Raw genomic sequence first — 17423 nt, 5'->3', positions numbered from 1 at the left:
TGGTTTTTGCAAATACTTTTAATGGCAAAATTCACAATTATTTTTGCACCAACCTAGCAGAATGGTCGTTATCAGGAGCTAAGGGTGGGGAAATGGGAAATTGTTATTTACCAGTAAAGGGTTTCAGTTTGAGATAATGAAAAAGTTCTGAAAATGGATAGTTGTCATGGTTGTACAACAATGTAAATATATTTAATGCCACTGAACTGTACATTCAAAAATGGTACATTTTATATTATGCATATTTAACCAAAATACAAAAAAGTTCTAAATATTGTTTATAATTTTTTTTTTTTAGGCCAGGCTTGGTGGATCATGCCTGTAATCCCAGTACTTTGGGAGGCCAAGGCAGGTGGATTGCTTTGAGCCCAGGAGTTCAAGACCAGCCTGGCCAACATGGCAAAACTCCATCTCTACTAAAAATACAAAAATTAGCCAGGCATAGTGGTACATGCCTGTAATCCTAGCTACTTGAGAGGCTGAGGAACAAGAATTGCTTGAACCTAAGAGGCAGAGATTGCAGTGAGCTGAGATCACCCCACTGCACTCCAGCGTGGGTGACAGAGCAAAATGCTGTCTCAAAAATAAATAAATTAATTAAATAATACAAATAATTTTTTAAAAAATAACAAGAAGCAGTGCTTCCCAATCATAGCACTTGAGGGGAGGGTAATGAGAACTCTCTGAAGCAAAAGAGAACCCCAGAGGATGACAGAGGGTGCTGAGACATCTGAGCACCCCTCCCTGTGTGGATCCTTCCTCCCTGGTCCACCTTCAAGGATCCAGCTTTGCTCTTTTCAGCAGCCCTGTGGGGATTCCCTTTCAAGTAAAAGGAACACTCCCTCTAAGCTGTGAGGAATCACCCCTTTCAACCCCTGGGAAAGTCTTAGACAGGTGGCAGAATATGTGTGCTTTGCCAGTTCATGGTCTTCTCACCCTGACCAGTCCTGGAAACACACTAGCCACTTCCCAAATTCTCCTTTTTTTTTGAGATGGAGTCTCGCTCTGTGGCCCAGGCTGGAATGCAGTGGCGTGATCTCAGCTCCCTGCAACCTCCGCCTCCTGGGTTCAAGTGACTCTCCTGCCTCAGCCTCCTGAGTAGCTGGGACTACAGGCGCATGCCACCACACCCGACTAATTTTTTCTACTTTTAGTAGAGACGAGGTTTCACCATGTTAGCCAGGATTGTCTCCATCTCCTGATCTCATGATCTGCCTGCCTTGGCCTCCCAAAGTTCTGGGATTACAGGCATGAGCCACCGCACCCGGTCAAATTATCCTTATTATAAGCTTTACCTTCTGTTGTACCTGTCATTACCCCAGTTCATTTCAGGAGAAGTCCACCACAGATTATCATTCCAAAGCTTTCAGGCCCTTCTCATGGATTACATTTAAAATTAGCAGCTTCCCAACAACAAAAAGGAAGCACCTTAATTTCATTAAACTGGTTCCATCCAGTCTCTGGGGAATGTTTTCTAGAGACCAGCCAGTTTTCATGGACCTGGAATACAGACTTGCCAGCATTTTTATTTTGCAAAGTAAGGAAAAATTTTAAAAACAACTATCATTAATAATTATCATTTTGTAGACAGTTATCTTAAACACCCTCCAAGTAGAGAAGATGTAATTTCACAATAAAGGCAGTCCTCTGCAAGACAGGAAGACTAGCAGTTTGACATCAATATTTTCACAGCAAGCAGACACTTCCATGGGGGTTCGCATGACACTGCCTCTGTCTACTACATTCACATGAGAGCTACCTATTAGGGCTGAAATATTCACCCCCTATAAACAAAGGAAAAGAACTGAAAGGGATGTAGTGAAAGTCCTTCCAGATCTATGATTCTGTCACTTAACAAAATTATCAAGTTGCTTTTCACTTGTATCACAAACTCAGTGGTCTGTATCTATTTGTATTATGGGTGTGTATATGTGTTCACATGCATGTGAAAGCACACACATGTGAACATACACATTGTGTGTGTGTGTCTAGATATACTTTTTTTTTTTTGAGACAGAGTTTCGCTCCTCACACAGGCTGGAGTGCAGTGGCACGATCTCGGCTCAATGCAACCTCTGCCTCCTGTGTTCAAGCCATTCTCATGCTTCAGCCTCCTGAGCAGCTGGGATTACAGACGTGCACTACCACACCTACTTTTTGTATTTTTAGGAGAGACAGGGTTTCACCATGTTGGCCAGGCTGGTCTCAAACTCCTGGCCTTAAGTCATCCGCCCACCCCCAGCATCCCGAAGTGCTAGAATTACAGGTGTAAGCCACTGTGCCCAGCCTGTGTGTATACCTTTTTTTTTTTTCAGGCTTCTTCATCTTTAAGGAAGGGTGAGGGGTGGGGGCAGGTCATTTGTGGAGGTGGCTACAGAGCACATAGGTCTCGGGGACAGGCTTGCCAACTCCAGGACCTTCATCAGGGCCTTACTGGCTTCAATGCAGATCTGGATCTCTGCCCTCGCAGCCTCATCGGCTGCACCTGACAGCTCCACCAACACCTTATTCAAGTTCATCTTGGCTGCCCATGTCCAGCATGTCCAGCGTCACTACCATCATTCACTGTGTATACATATATTCAGTCATTCCTTAGCATCTGTGCAGGCTTGGTTCCAGGACCTCTCAAACACCAAAATCCAGAGATTCTCAAGTCCCCAGTATAAAACGGTGTAGTATTTGCATAGAACCTATGCACAGCCTCCAGTATACTTTAAATAATCTCTAGATTACTTATAATACCTAATACAATATAAATGCTATGTAAATATTTGCTATCCTGTATTATTTAGGGAATAAATTACAAGGAAAAAAAGAGTCTGTGCATGTTCAGTATCCTTTTTTTTTTTGTTCAAATCTAGTTAACTATCCTTTTCTTGTTTAAATATTTTCCATCCACAATTGGCTAAATCCACGGATGTGGAACCCACGGGTGTGGAGCCCCTACTGTACTACAATGTGAATACAGTGCTGTATGGACTGAATTGTGTCCCCACCCCCAACATCCATATGTTGAAGCCCTAGCACCCAGTATCTCAGAATGTGACTGTATTTGGACATAGGGCCTTTAAAGGGGTAATTAAGTTAAAATGAGGCCCTCATCCATTCTGAAGAATATCTTCATAAGAAGAGGAGATTAGGACACACAGAGAAAAGCATCAAGGGAGCCCATGCACAGAGGGACAACCATGTGAAGAGGCAGCAAGAGGGCAGCGGCTGCAAGCCAAAGGAGGGAGGCCTGGAGCAGAGCTTCCCTTCTGGCCATTGGAGTAAACCTACGTGACCAGCACCCTGATCTTGGACTTCCAGTCCCCAGAACTGTGAGAAAATGAATTCCTTTGGGAGGCCGAGGCAGGTGGATCACCTCAGGCCGGGAGTTCAAGACCACCCTGACCAACATGGAGAAACCCCATCTCTACTAAAAATACAAAAATTAGCCGGGCGTGGTGGCGCATGCCTCTAATCCCAGTTACTTGGGAGGCTGAGGCAGGAGAATCACTTGAACCTGGGAGGCGGAGGTTGCGGTGAGCCGAGATCCTGCCATTGCACTCCAGCCTGGGCAACAAGAGCGAAACTCCGTCTCAAAAAAAGAAAACAGAAAATAAACTCCTGTGGGTTAAGCTACCCAGTCTGCAGTATTTTGTTATGGCAGCCCAAGCAAATTAATAACAGTGCTGAAACTAATTTGGGGAAAACAATGTTCTCTTTGGTGAACTAATTAAACTGTCCCAGGAAGTCCATTAAAAATGACTTACTTTATACCAATCACTCTTACTATAACTAAAAAATAAATACATTTTTGAAAAGAAAATATTTACAAAATGTCATTAATCTATTCCAGTTCATGCCATCTTCAGCAAACACGTCCACTAAGTTCTCATAAATATGCCCTTCCTGGAGAAAGAGCACTAGTTTTGAACATGCTAAAATTATTATGAGTCCATTCAGATCAACAAGGATATTCTAAACACTGTTGTTTAACTATGGAAGATTTAGTAGAGGTCAAAAAGTCAAGGATTGCAGACTGTGCTCTTAAAGAATTCATTCAGGCTTGTTATTTCAAACTATCCTCTCCCACACAATGAACTTCACTTTTTCAAATACACCCACCCACCCCCTCACACCCACCCCGACACACACACACACACACACACACACACACACACACACACACACACATACGGGTTAAGGGGCAACAAAAAAGCCTGAAGACATAGACAGTAGAAACAACAGGGTCATTAAAAAAGGGAGGGCTCATGATGGTACAGGAACCTGGGGTGGGGAAACCCTCAAAGATGGTCCTCTGAGCTTTTGCCCATTCAGTTCCACCTGCAAGCTGGACTTCCTCTTCCTTCTCTCCAGATTCCTGTCTACCCTTGTGGGTAGGGATCAGATATTACCTCCTCCAAAGAGATCTCTCCAACTATTTCACCACATGACGATCTCTCTCTTCTCTCAAATCCCATTACATGGATTATCTGAATCTCTCATTTTAGCAGCAAGAAAGTATACATCAGACTCCCCAAAGACTAGACTTGGCCTCTCACTGAGTCATAGTGTTTTACATAGCTGCTATTCTAAAACAGCCTGGCTAAGTGAATTAAAACTTTAAAGATCTTAAACTTTCAAATTAGATCATTTTAAGAATACCAGGGAATCAACCACTCTTTAAATTCTAATTAGTGGAGTTTTTGAAACACTTGGCACAATAAGAATAAGAGAGACTGGCCGTGTCTTAAATCACTGTGAGGATGACTTGCCAAACAAGACTACTTTGTATTTTTGGCTCATAGTATCTGTCTCCAAGCAGCACACACCATATCACACACTATTTGTTACGGTTCTGAGCTGAACCATTCTTTTAGCAAACGAGTGAAAAGGAGAGGTACTGTGTCCGGAATTGGTGGGTTCTTGGTCTCACTGACTTCAAGAATGAAGCCGTGGACCCTCGTGGTGAGTGTTACCGTTCTTAAAGAGGGTGTGTCTGGAGTTTGTTCCTTCTGATGTTCAGAGGTGTTCCGAGTTTCTTCCTTCTGGTGGGTTCATGGTCTTGCTGGCTTCAGGAGTGAAGCTGCAGACCTTCGTGGTGAGTGTTACAGCTCATAAAGGCGGTGTGGACCCAAAGAGTGAGCAGCAGCAAGATATATTGCAAAGAGCAAAAGAACAAAGCTTCCAAAGTGTGGAAGGGGACCCAAGGGATTTGCCACTGCTGGCTCCAGCCTGCTTTCATTCCCTTAGCTGATCGCACCCACATCCTGCTGATTGGTCCATTTTATGGAGAACTGATTGGTCCATTTTGACAGAGTGCTGATTGGTGTGTTTACAATCCCTGAGCTAGACACAGAGTGCTGATTGGTGCGTTTACAATCCTTTAGCTAAACACAGCGCTAGAAAAGTTCTCCGAGTCCCCACCAGGTTAGCTAGATACAGAGTACTGATTGGTGTATTTACAATCCCTTAGCCAGACATAAAGGTTCTCCAAGTCCCTACTAGACCTAGGAGCCCAGCTGGCTTCACCTAGTGGATCTGGCACCTGGGCTGCAAGCGGAGTTGCCCGCCAGTCCCGAGCTGTGTGCCCACACTCCTCAGCCCTTGGGCGGTCCATGGGACCTAGTGCCGAGGCGCAGGGGGCTGCGCTTGTCAGGGAGGCTCGGGGGGCCGCAGGAGCCCACGTCGGAGGGGAGGAAGCTGGGGCATTGCTGGCTGCAGGTTCCAAGCACTGCCCCGCGGGGAGGCAGCTGAGGCCTAGCGAGAATTCAAGCGCAGTGCCGGCACACCAGCACTGCTGCAGGACCTGGCACACCCTCTGCAACCGCTGGCCCAGGTGCCAAGCTCCTCACTACCGGGGGGCTGGCGGCGACGGCCGGCTGCTCCCAGTGCTGAGCCTGCGAGCCCACGCCCACCCGGAGCTCACGCTGGCAGGCAAGCGTTGCGGGCGTTGCGGGTGCAGCCCCGGTTCCCGCCCACACCTCTCCCTCCACACCCCCCCAAAAGCAGAGGGAGCCGGCTCTGGCCTTAGCCAGCTCAGAGAGGGGTTCCCACAGTGCCGTGGGGGTGGGGGGGCTGAAGGGCTCCTCAAGCGCCGCCAGAGTGGACTCCAAGGCCGAGGAGGCGCAGAGAGCGAGGGCTGCTAGCGTGTTGTCACCTTTCGGTACCAGGTATTTCCAGCTCTGTTCCGCAGAAATGGAAATGTAAGCTAGAGCAGTGGTTTATTTAAGAGCTTAGGGCAGAGCAGTAGAAAAGCTGAACTTTCTAATGACATCTTATCTTCTGAGGCCTGGGGTCTTAAACTAGGATGTGTAGCTCTTGTAGTTTCTCCACCTACTGGACCCACTGCCACCTCAGTACAATCAATTATAAGCAAACCAGAGCTTGGGGTGCAAGGGCAGTGCAGGCTCAAGGCACACCATAGCCTCCTCATCTTTCAGGGAGGGGCCTGGCCAGAAAAGAGGGGCTTTATAAAGTGAGGGCAAGAATGTAGTGTCCCTCAGCTTGCCTAGGTCTAAGGATCCCAAATAGTCCCCAGAGTCTCAAGGCATACCTGGTTCATCTTCCTGGAGCATCAATAATACAGGACCTGGAGGATTATGTTTTATATTAAATAAGTGCAGATATGTTACAGAGTAAACTGTAAGAACCAAATAAATGTTTGCTCCTGCCACCTTTGGCCTCTGCTTCAGAATCCTAGAAATAAGGATTAACTCTCCTCTCCTGTTGGGATAATTCAGTGGAAGATTTAGTCCATTCTCATACTGCTAATAAAGACATACCTGAGACTGGGTAATTTATAAACAAAAGAGGTTAAATTGATTCACATTAGTTCAATATGGCTAAGGAGGCCTCAGGAAACTTACAGTCACAGTGGAAAGGGAAGCAAACACATCCTTCTTCACATGGCAGCAGCAAGGAGAAGTGTGAGCAAAAAGGGGAAAGCCCCTTATAAAACCATCAGCTCTCATGAGAACTCACTATCAGGAGAACAGCATGGGGATAACTGCCCCCATGATTCAATTACCTCCCACCAGGTCCCTCCCATGACACATGGGGATTATGAGCACTACAGTTCAAGATGAGATGGGTGGAGACACAAAGCATAACCATATCATTACACTCTCGGCCCCTCCCAAATCTCATGTCCTCACATTTCAAAACACAATCATGCCTTCTCAACAGTTCCCCAAAGTCTTAACTCATTCCAGCATTAACTCAAAAGTTCAAGTCCAAAGTCTCACCTGAGACAAGGCAAGTCCCTCTGCCTATCAGCCTATAAAATACAAAACAAGTTAGTTAATTCCTAGATACCATGGGGGTACAAGCATTGGGTAAACACACCTGTTCCAAATGGGAGAAATTGGCCAAAACAAAGGGGCTACAGGCCCCATGCAAGTCTGAAATCCAGTAAAGCAGTAATTAAATCTTAAAGCTCTGAAATAATCTCCTTTGACTCTATGTCTCACATCTGCAGGCCCCATGCAAGTCTGAAATCCAATAAAGCAGTAATTAAATCTTAATGCTCTGAAATATTCTCCTTTGACTCCATATCTCACATTCAGGTCATGCTGATGCAAGAGGTGGGCTCCCACAGCCTTGGGCAGCTTCACCCTTGTGGCTTTGTATGGTACAGCCCCCCTCCTGGTTGCCTTCACAGCTGGCATTGAGTGTCTGTGGCTTTTCCAGGTGCATGGGGCAAGCTGTCAGTGGATCCACCATTCTGGTGACTGGAGGACAGTGGCCCTCTTCTCAGACCTCCACTAGGCAGTGCCCCATTGGAGACTTGTGTGAGGGCTCTGACTCCATATTACCCTTCTATGTTGCCCTAACAGAGGTTCTCCATGAGGGCTCTGCCCCTGCAGCATACTTCTAGCTGGACATCCAGGCATTTCTATACATACTCTGAAATCTAGGTGGAGGTTCCCAGAATTCAATTCTTGACCTCTGTGTACCCATAGGCTCAACACCAAATGGAAGCTGCCAAGGCTTGGGACTTAAACCCTTTGAAGCTACAGCCTGAGCTATACCTTGGCCCCTTTTAACCATGGCTGGAATGGCTAGGATGCAGGGTACCAAGTCTCTAGACTGCAAACAGCAGGGGGGCCCTGAACCAGCTGACAAAGCCATTTTTTCTTCCTAGGCCTCCAGGTCTGTGATAGGAGGAGCTGCTTGCAAAGGTCTCTGACATGCCCTGGAGACATTTTGCCCATTGTCTTGGCAATTAACATTTGACTCTTTGTTACTTATGCAGATTTCTGCAACCCGCTGGCTTGAATTTCTCCCCAGAAAATGGGTTTTTCTTTTCTACCACATTGTCAGGTTGCACATTTTCCAAAACTTCTATGCTCTGTCACCTCTTGAACACTTTGCTGCTTAGGCATTTCTTCTACCAGATACCCTAAATCATCTCTCTGATGATCCACAGATCACTAGGACAGGGGTAAAATGTCACCAGTCTCTTTGCTAAACCATAGCAAGAGTCACCTTTGCTCCAGTTCCCAACAAATTCCTCATCTCTATCTGAGACCACCTCAGCCTGGACTTCATTGTCCATATCACTATCAGTATTTTGGTCAAAGCCATTCAGCAAGTCTCTAGGAAGTTCCAAACTTTCCCACATTTTCCTGTCTTCTTCTGAGCCCTCTACATCTCCAGGAAAGTCCAAACTTGCCAACATTTTCCTGTCTTCTGAGCCTTCCAAACTGTTCCAACCTCTGCCCATTACCCAGTTCCAAAGTCGCTTCCACATTTTCTGGTATCTTTAATAGCAGTTCCCCACTACCTCAGTACCAATTTACTGTGTTAGTCCATTATCATGCTGCTAATAAAGACATACATGAGACTGAGTAATTTACAAAGGAAAGAGGTTTAATTGATTCACAGTTCCGCAGGGCTAGGGAGGCCTCAGGAAACTTACAATCATGGCAAAAGGGGAAGCAAACACTTCCTTCTTTATATGGCGGTAGCAAGGAGAAGTCAGAGTGGAGACAGGGAAAGCCTCTTCTGAAACCATCAGATCTCTTGAAAGCTCAGTACCATCAGAACAGCATGGAGGTAACCCACCCCCTGATTCAACTACCTCCCAGTGGGTCCCTCCTACAACACATGGGGATTATGGGAATTCAGTTCAAGATGAGATTTAGGTGGGGACACAGCCAAACCATATCACACTGGTAGGAATATGATGTAGGTTTTATATGATATAGTTGATCTTAATTTTGTTTCTTTCTCTCTCTTCTTTCTTTTTTTCCCCACACAAGATAGAATTATATTTCCTGAAATAATCTATACAAAGGTTTGTAGAAAGATAGAAAACGTTTATAACCACATTCCCTCACTCAGCTCCTAATTTTTCTCTCTTGTTCAACCAGGCAACTTCAAAACTAATCCTTAAGAAGCGCCTCCCTCAGTCTGCTCTGCCTTCCAGTGATTGTTGTTTTTGCTATTACCAAGGACATGCAAGAAGAAAACAAAATGCACCGTGCAGGAGAATTATTTGAAGCTTACAAACTATTTTCACTTGAAGGGTTATGAAATTTTACTAATGTTCTCTAGTGAGGCAAAAATTACACAGGTCTTGATAACAGAAACATGAGCAACAATTAAACTCAGATTTTAACATACATAATTTTAGCATCTCATAGAGATATTCTCAACTTCTGCTTTTTTACCTCACATCTCAACAATACTATAAGGGACTGCAGAATCATGTTTGCAAGGAAAATGCATACTTTCCTCTTCTCCAATAGTACTAAGTATTTCTCACACTGCAGTCAAGAAAAAAATCACTTTGTACCCTGACATGAAGCAAAAATAATATGATCACCCTGCCTGAAAGTTGGTCTCCAAAATAAAATTTCAAACACATCTCACTCCCTTAAAGAAACCATTTTTCCCTTGATTCTTTGCTATGCTGGTGTCTGAAAACAAGTCACAAGTTTTAGGAATATGGTAACTGTGCGAGAAAATTGTTTTCCGTCATGAACAACAGACTAATGTACATGGAGAACTTTGGTAATTTGGGGGAATATTTTCTTTCAAGTATTTACTGTGATTTTATTTGATGGGCCAGTCTTATAAAGTCTGACTCCCTTGCACTCTGGGGAAGTAAACATTTTCTTTCCTTTTCTAACTGCTTCTGCCTCTAAGTCTTCCTTTGTCAAAAGTAAATGTAACAATAAACACAGATTGCTATTCTACTTAATTTTAACCCAAGCATATATTACCTACTCTGAGCTAGCACAACTTGTGGGGCCTGCTCAAATGTCAATTGTATTTTGGTTTTCTATTGCTCCTTAAAATATATTCAAGGATTCATCTTCCCTGCCCTCAAACAAATACTTGAGTAGATCCCATGATGTTTCTGCTCATGCAACAACTTCAAAGTCCCAAAAGAGGCCAGTCACAGCGGCTCACACTTGTAATCCCAGCACTTTGGGATGTGGAGGCAAGGATATGAGCCCAGGAATGCAAGAACAGCCTGGGCAACATAGCAAAACCATATCTCTACAAAAAAAAAAAAAGAAAACCTTTTTAAATTAGCTGGGCATAGTGGTGTGTGTCTGTAGTCCCAGCTCTCTGAGAGACTGAGATGGGAGGATCACTTAAGCCCAGGAGGTTGAGGCTGCAGTGAGCTGTGATCATGCCACTGCACTCCAGCCTGGGCAACAGACAGAATGAGACTTTGTCTCAAATGAATAAATAAATAAGAAATATAAAAACCTAAAAGAATTAAAATATCTAATCTTTGGAAACAAAAGAAACTCTGACCCATTATAACATGAATCTGCCCTATTTCAGCAATGTCCTGCTGCATGCTGGTCTCCTGCTGGGGTTGGGGGAAGGTAAACTTCTTTGCTATTTCTTCACATCCACTCAACTGCTGGCCAGTTTCAAATCACTCCAAGATCAAAGCAGGAGGACAGGACTGAATTAACTATCTTCATACCTCACATGGGTGCGTTAGTAATACTCACCTTCCTTCAGCTGGCTGCTCATTCCTACTTCTGCTGCCAGATGTCCTCGCCCTTAGGCCAGCCCTTCCTCCCATGTGGCCCCAACCTGGCTCCCAGATCATCGTCAGACATCCTTTGCCCAACAAACTCTGGGAAAGTGAGTGATCCAGCCGCCTAGGCCACTGTGTGAGCCCCAAATGCAAGAGGCACATGGACAGCTCAACTCACCCTCAGATGGCCCCATCACTATCTTTGGGATGAAGGAAGTAAATGTGTTCAACAAAGCCTCCTTGCTCAGCCCTCATATTATTTTTCGTTTTGTTTGTTTAAACATTTCTTCATATTCCTTTGCATGATGAACCCTCATACTTTTGAAGTAACCAGTGGGTTCAAGAGTTATGGAGAGGTTCTCATATATCTACCTTGATATTTCATTTAGGGGAAAAAAAGCCAAAATAAGAAAAATTAAAAAAAAAAGACTAGATGAGTCTTTTTTTGACTCATCAATGACACAACGAGGCATTATCTGGTAATCTTCCAAATATCATAGCTTGGTATAATAACAGTTCCTTAAATATATTACACAAACATCATAAGCATATTGGTTTTTTGTACTCCAAATAACAAAAACATTTCACTTGAAAGCTAAAAAGGACAGATGTGATATTCTCTTTATACAATTTGGACTAATTTAATATGTTTGATAAAAGTTATCTATGAACTGTGGCTATCAAAAAAAGTTCACAGATAAATAATTCAGAGATGAATTCTGACTGACAAAATACTTCAGCGTCTGGGGACCGACAGAAATGGGGAGGAGGAAGCGAACACCTTTCCAGAATATGTTGATGACATATAATTTGCAAGGTAAAAGAAGATGATCCCCACTGTGACCAGAGTGGGCCTAGCTCAGAAGGCTGAAAGGGGGCAGCCAGCAATGGGTATGAACACTCACGCAGAGGCAGCAGGATCAGCAACGCAGAACAGGACACGTGCATCACCAGCGGTGCTTCCAAAAACAGTACTTGCCCTTGCTCATGCAATGCACTCTGATATCTTTCTTTCTTTTGGTTTTCATGTTTTAAAAACTGCTGTTTGCAATTCACTAAACTGATCCATTTGAAGACAATGGATACAGCATACCCTGATCTATAGCCCAGGAGATTGCTAGAAAAGGGAAGGGAGTTGGTTTGGCATAAGTCTTTGTAAATGCTTCCCTAGGTAGTTTTGAGCTATCTTAAAGAATTTGTTCTAGAACCTTGCCAGGATTCAATGTTTCCCTCTTTTGAGGATTCAATGTTTCCCTCTTGAAAATTCTCCTGGGTCCGTTCTCATCTCTCATACCTGCACAAAGATGACTATAATTGCTTTCACTACTCTAGGACGTCTGCCATTCGGGCTTTGAACATCCAGTCCAGTTTTGGGCTTCCAGACCCTCTTTAAAGGGTTTAGGCTGGCCTTCCCATTTTGAAAATAAAGATACAGACTGGAAGAAACTCTTCCTTTTCCTATCACCTGTTAATATCATCTATTCTTCCATAATCACTGGATGGTCTTCCTCATAAGAACAAAACTCCTTGTGGGTACCCCAGCTCACAGTGGCCTCTGGCTTTCCTGACCTTATCCTTGCAGGCCCATGTCACTCTCTGGCACCTGTTCTTGACTATGTATCCCATGCAATGTACCTAAAGGACACTAGACTCACAGTCCTAGCTTCCAGACCCCTACTGCCCACTATTACTTAACTGGGGGAGTCACCTTGGAAAACGTATTTAATATCGCAATCGAATTTTCTCCACCTGCAAACTGAAAACACTACTTACTTTTGGGGTTTTCGTAAGAATTAATTTATGAATGGGAGTTCCCTTCTCTCGTCTGCCTGGACACATTCATTCAAGCTTCCTTTGCTTTCAAAACACCAGAGTGTTTCATTGTTGTCAAACTAAATGCAGAGTAGTGGCTGAGATTCTGTGCCATCTAACATGCTGTGGAAACCACAACGCCTCCAAACAGGTTTCGGCAGAGACTACTCTTTGCCTTCCTCAATTACACAAAGGATGGGAAGGCACGGGGCTCGGGAGGGTGGGGGGATTGCGGGGTGGGGCAGCGGGGAAAGGATGAAACCCCTATTTCCCTCTAATCAGTAAAATGACCTGCGAGCAGAGCAGGCTCCCCAGTTCAAATAAAATGAATACAACTGTCAAGCCAGGGATCATCTGAGAACCCTGCCCAATGCATGGGGTGCGCGCCCGGGGCCCGGAGCCAGCACATTTCCCCAGTCCAGGGGAGCTCTCTCAGTTGCAGGGCACCAAGGCAGGAGGAGGGCCGCAGCAAGGAAAGTTTTCTCACCGGCGGGAAAGGGTGTGCCTCTGCCGCTGGGGCCCAGCGGAGAGGAGGAAGCCCACCCAAGCCCCGAGCGCCGCCGCTTCCAGGCTTTTCGGACGCCCAGCGGCGTCCACACGCACATCAGCGGGCTGCCGGGAAGGTTTTAAACTTGGTGCTCTCCGCGGGCTCCACACTCTTCCCCTGGGCGTCCTCACATCACAGTTCTCCTCCTCGCACCCCATTCTCCAGCCCCTCCAAACTAAAGACTGCCCCCAAGCCCAAGCAAGCCCTACTGCCTTGACCAAGGCTGCACGCGCCCCGCACCCAGCGCCCGGGCTTTGCTCGGCCCTGGGCGCCCTGTCCCGCCCGTGGTTACCGCCTGGCTCGCCCGGGCCCGCAGGCTTGGCCCTGGTTCCGGCTCCTGGCTCCTCCGAGGTGCGCGAGCGCAGCCGCCGCCGTCTCCCACGCCCAGGACCGGGCGAGTAGCTCCTGTCTCCGAGGTGCAGCGGAGACGCGCGCTCCCGACCCGCCGCGGAGGCGGCGCGGGGCGCTGGAGCCGGGTCTGCAGCGCGGGGGCCGCCTCACCCGCGCGAGGCCGCCTTGGCCAAGAGGAGGTGAGCTTTGCAGATCCCTTTCCTGCTCGCTTTGCCTCTCCGAGTCCGGATCAGAGCCTGAGTCAGAGAATTCTTTGCTATCCCGGGCACTACAGTGGGTCTCTCGGGTAAACTTTGGGTAACAGGAGGAGCTCATTAGCTGAGCGAGAGGGAGTGGGGTAGCATGAATCGAGATTTATGAAAAATCGGCAGCATTAAGTTCAAGTTCAATAAGGTCAGAGTCCCCCATAATGTGCTACTTAAATTACTACCTCGATTTTAGTTTCTCTTCCTGCCCACTGGTCCAGGTGTCAAAGGGCAGTCAAACGTTCAAACCGGGTCCCAAAGGGCTAGCACTGTGCTGGGAGTAGTTTCAGCATAGCAGGGCTAGCTCATCTTTTTTTCTCCCTTGAGTCCATATTGTATGCCAGGCATTGATCTGGGAATACGGATGCTTGGCGCTTGCGTTCTACTAAAGAGACAGGCATAAACATAACAAATAACTAAAATACATAGTATGTGAGATAGTGATGAAGTGCGGTGGACAAAAAAGAAGGGAGGAAATGGGATAATGTTTGGAGGTAGGGGGTGCATTTTAAATGGAATGGTCAAAGATGGCCTCACAGCGGAGTAAAGATCTAAAAGAAATGAGACAGAAAGAAGTATCTGGAGAGAAAGCACTTGCTGTGTGGCAGGCACTGAGATGTTCTTTACTGCACTAGTCATTTCTTTTACTACTCTCCATAGGCCATATTAGGCAGGTATTACCACCATTTCCATTTTACTGATGAGAAACTGTAACTTAGGAAGGCTAAAAGAACTGCCCAAGGTCATATGCTAGTCAATAGAGGAGCTTGCCTTCAAGGTCAGGAAGCCTGGTGCCCCAAAACCATAGTTTAACCACCACTATACAGTAGCAGGGGAAATGCAGCACCCATGCAGGCTGGTGGCAGTGTGATAAACTCAACCTGGTGGTGCCAGAAAACGATTCCTGGAAATGACATCTATCACTGATTGGTTTTTTTTTTTTTTTTTTTTAAGCTCAGTTTCATTACCACGTGTAAAACGAAATATTTTGAACACATCTTTTTTTTTTTTTTCTTTAAGCTCTGGGATACGTGTGCAGAACGTGCAGATTTGTTACATAGGTATACATGTGCCAAGGTGGTTTGCTGCTGTTATCAACTCGTCATCTAGGTTTTAAGCCCCACTTGCATTAGGTATTTGTCCTAATGCTCTTCCTCCCCTTGACCCCCACCCCCCAGCAGGCCTGGGTGTGTGATATTCCCCTCCCTGTGTCCACATGTTCTCATTGTTCAAATCCCACTTATGAGTGAGAACATGCTCATTTGGTTTTCTGTTCCTGTGTTAGTTTGCTGAGAATGATGGTTTCCAGCTTCATCCATGTCCCTGCAAAGGACATGAACTCATTCTTTTTTATGGCTGCATAGTATTCTATGGTGTATATGTGCCACATTTTCTTTATCCAGTCTATCGTTGATGGGCATTTGGAGTGAACAGGCAACCTGCAGAATGGGAGAAAATGTTTGCAATCTATCCATCTGACAAAGATCTAATATCCAGAATCTATAAGGAACTTAAACAAATTTACAAGAAGGAAACAACCCCATCAAAAAGTGGGCGGAGGATATGAACAGATACTTCTCAAAAGAAGACATTTATGTAGCCAACAAACATATGGAAAAAAGCTCATCACCACTGCTCATTAGAGGAAACCATCTTTACAGCATGTGTGTATATCTTCTGCCTCATTCACAAGCAGTTTGATTCTAAATAACATAATTTGACAATCTGTGATAAGATTTGTTAGTCATTCCCCAAGTGTCCACACCAGTTTCAGTTGCACATTCCTGTTCACAGGGATGTGATTCCTCACCCCTGCTGTAGAGCCTCTGCCAAGTGTCTTCAGGGCATCGCGAGACAGAGTGACAGAACTGCTGCTTCTAAGGGGCTACGGCGTGAACAGGCCAGTTTCTGCCTTAGCTGTTGGCATCAGGTGGCCTTGTTCTGGGCAGAGTGTCAATGCCTCCAGACAGAAAACCAGGGCACATTGTACTTTGTGAAAAAGGCAGGTCACTAACCCTTAGTTTCAGAAGATGAAACTGCAGCATCTGGTGAAACAACGACAATAATAGGATGGCAGAGCCCACATTTCTCTCCTAGGTATTTCCACCTTCTCACGGTTGCATTCATTCCCATCTTCCTTCCTCCACTGTCAGCAAAAATCTTTTGACCTTTCCTTCAGGGTTCATTTCAAACACCATTTCTCCCAGAAAGCCTTCCTCATTGTCTCAGCTACAAACGAACTCTTAATCTAAAATCTGATACCTCTCTTATGGCACCTGACACTTTCTACTTTATTTTAAAATTTAGCCTATACTGTATTCCTTAACTTCTCCATAGGCCAAATATTAATTTACATTTCATTTCTCCACAGGTCCTAGCATAATGTCTTCTACCCAGTAGACATTCAGTGAGTATATTTTTACTGTTGTTGTTAATAAATTAATCTGCAAGAATACAGCTTCATTGTCTTTTTTGTCTTTTCATTCCAAGATAACTCACAGAAATTTAGTGACAGGACTGAGTTATATGTAGCTATAGCTGTTGTTCATCAATATAAGTTGACAATGGTTTGTCTTGAGATAAATTCCATTTGCCCTATTTTGAGATTAGAAAATTGAGGCTTTAGAGTAATTTTCCTTAGGTCACAATACTAGTCTTCAAGAGAGCCAGGATTTAAACCCAGCACTGTTTGGCTCCAAAATGAGCTCACCACAAGCTCATACTTCTCTTCTTTCAGTTGTTCATTCAGGAATGCATTCATTTGATCTTTCAACAGATATTTGCAAACATTGACTGTGCTCAGCTCTGTCCTAGATACCAGGAAAATAGCAATGATTAAAACACAGTCCTTGTCCTCAAAATGCTCACAATCGTGTAGAAAGGACAAAGGTAAGGAAATAATAAAAACTTAGTATTATAAATCTTTTAGACTGATGGAGGTCCTTGGGGAGCACTTGGTTTAACTTAGGTTGTGGGAAGTAGGAGATGACAATAAGGATTCTCTAAGAAGATAGAATGTAATTTTAATTTTGAAGTTTGTTACAATGATAATGAAGAAAAGCATATGGTAGACAGAGGAAAGAGCATCTGCAAAAACACAAGCATGGAAGGATACAATGCATTCTGAGAATGGGTATGCCAATTCAAGAGGGCTGCAGCATGGTGAGAGCAGAGTTGACATGAGGCTGGAAAGGTAAGCAGGGCCAAATCACAAGAGGTACACAGAGTAGCTTTATGAAGTTCATCACTCCCTTAATATGTATAAAAATCATGGCTGTCTATGTATGTCAACTTTCCAGGCTAGAGGTTATCTAACTTTAGTCAGATTCTCAAAGAGGCTGAATGACCCAGGGCTAGGAAGTAGGGAAGTCACTTTCCTTTCCCACAGCCTTCCATAGGTCCATGGACTACAGGAAATCCCAGGGAATTGCAACATCAACCAGGATATGCTGGATACCTGGATTGGGGTGCG

At 44.9% G+C, this 17423-nt stretch overlaps 1 protein-coding gene across 1 annotated transcript in view; it reads right to left on the bottom strand.

Annotated features, from left to right (window-relative positions):
• Positions 1-13859, bottom strand: part of MRAP2 (melanocortin 2 receptor accessory protein 2) — a 50647-nt gene extending 36788 nt beyond the window's left edge. The window contains exon 1 of the mRNA XM_050788172.1: positions 13648-13859. The gene's annotated coding sequence lies outside the window, so the exon portion shown is untranslated. The remainder of the gene's footprint in view (positions 1-13647) is intronic.
• Between the last annotated feature and the right edge of the window lie 3564 nt (positions 13860-17423).

Source organism: Macaca thibetana, chromosome 4, assembly GCF_024542745.1.
Source record: "Macaca thibetana thibetana isolate TM-01 chromosome 4, ASM2454274v1, whole genome shotgun sequence".
Classification (NCBI taxonomy): Eukaryota; Metazoa; Chordata; class Mammalia; order Primates; family Cercopithecidae; genus Macaca; species Macaca thibetana.
This window is presented reverse-complemented; position numbering and strand designations above follow the sequence as displayed.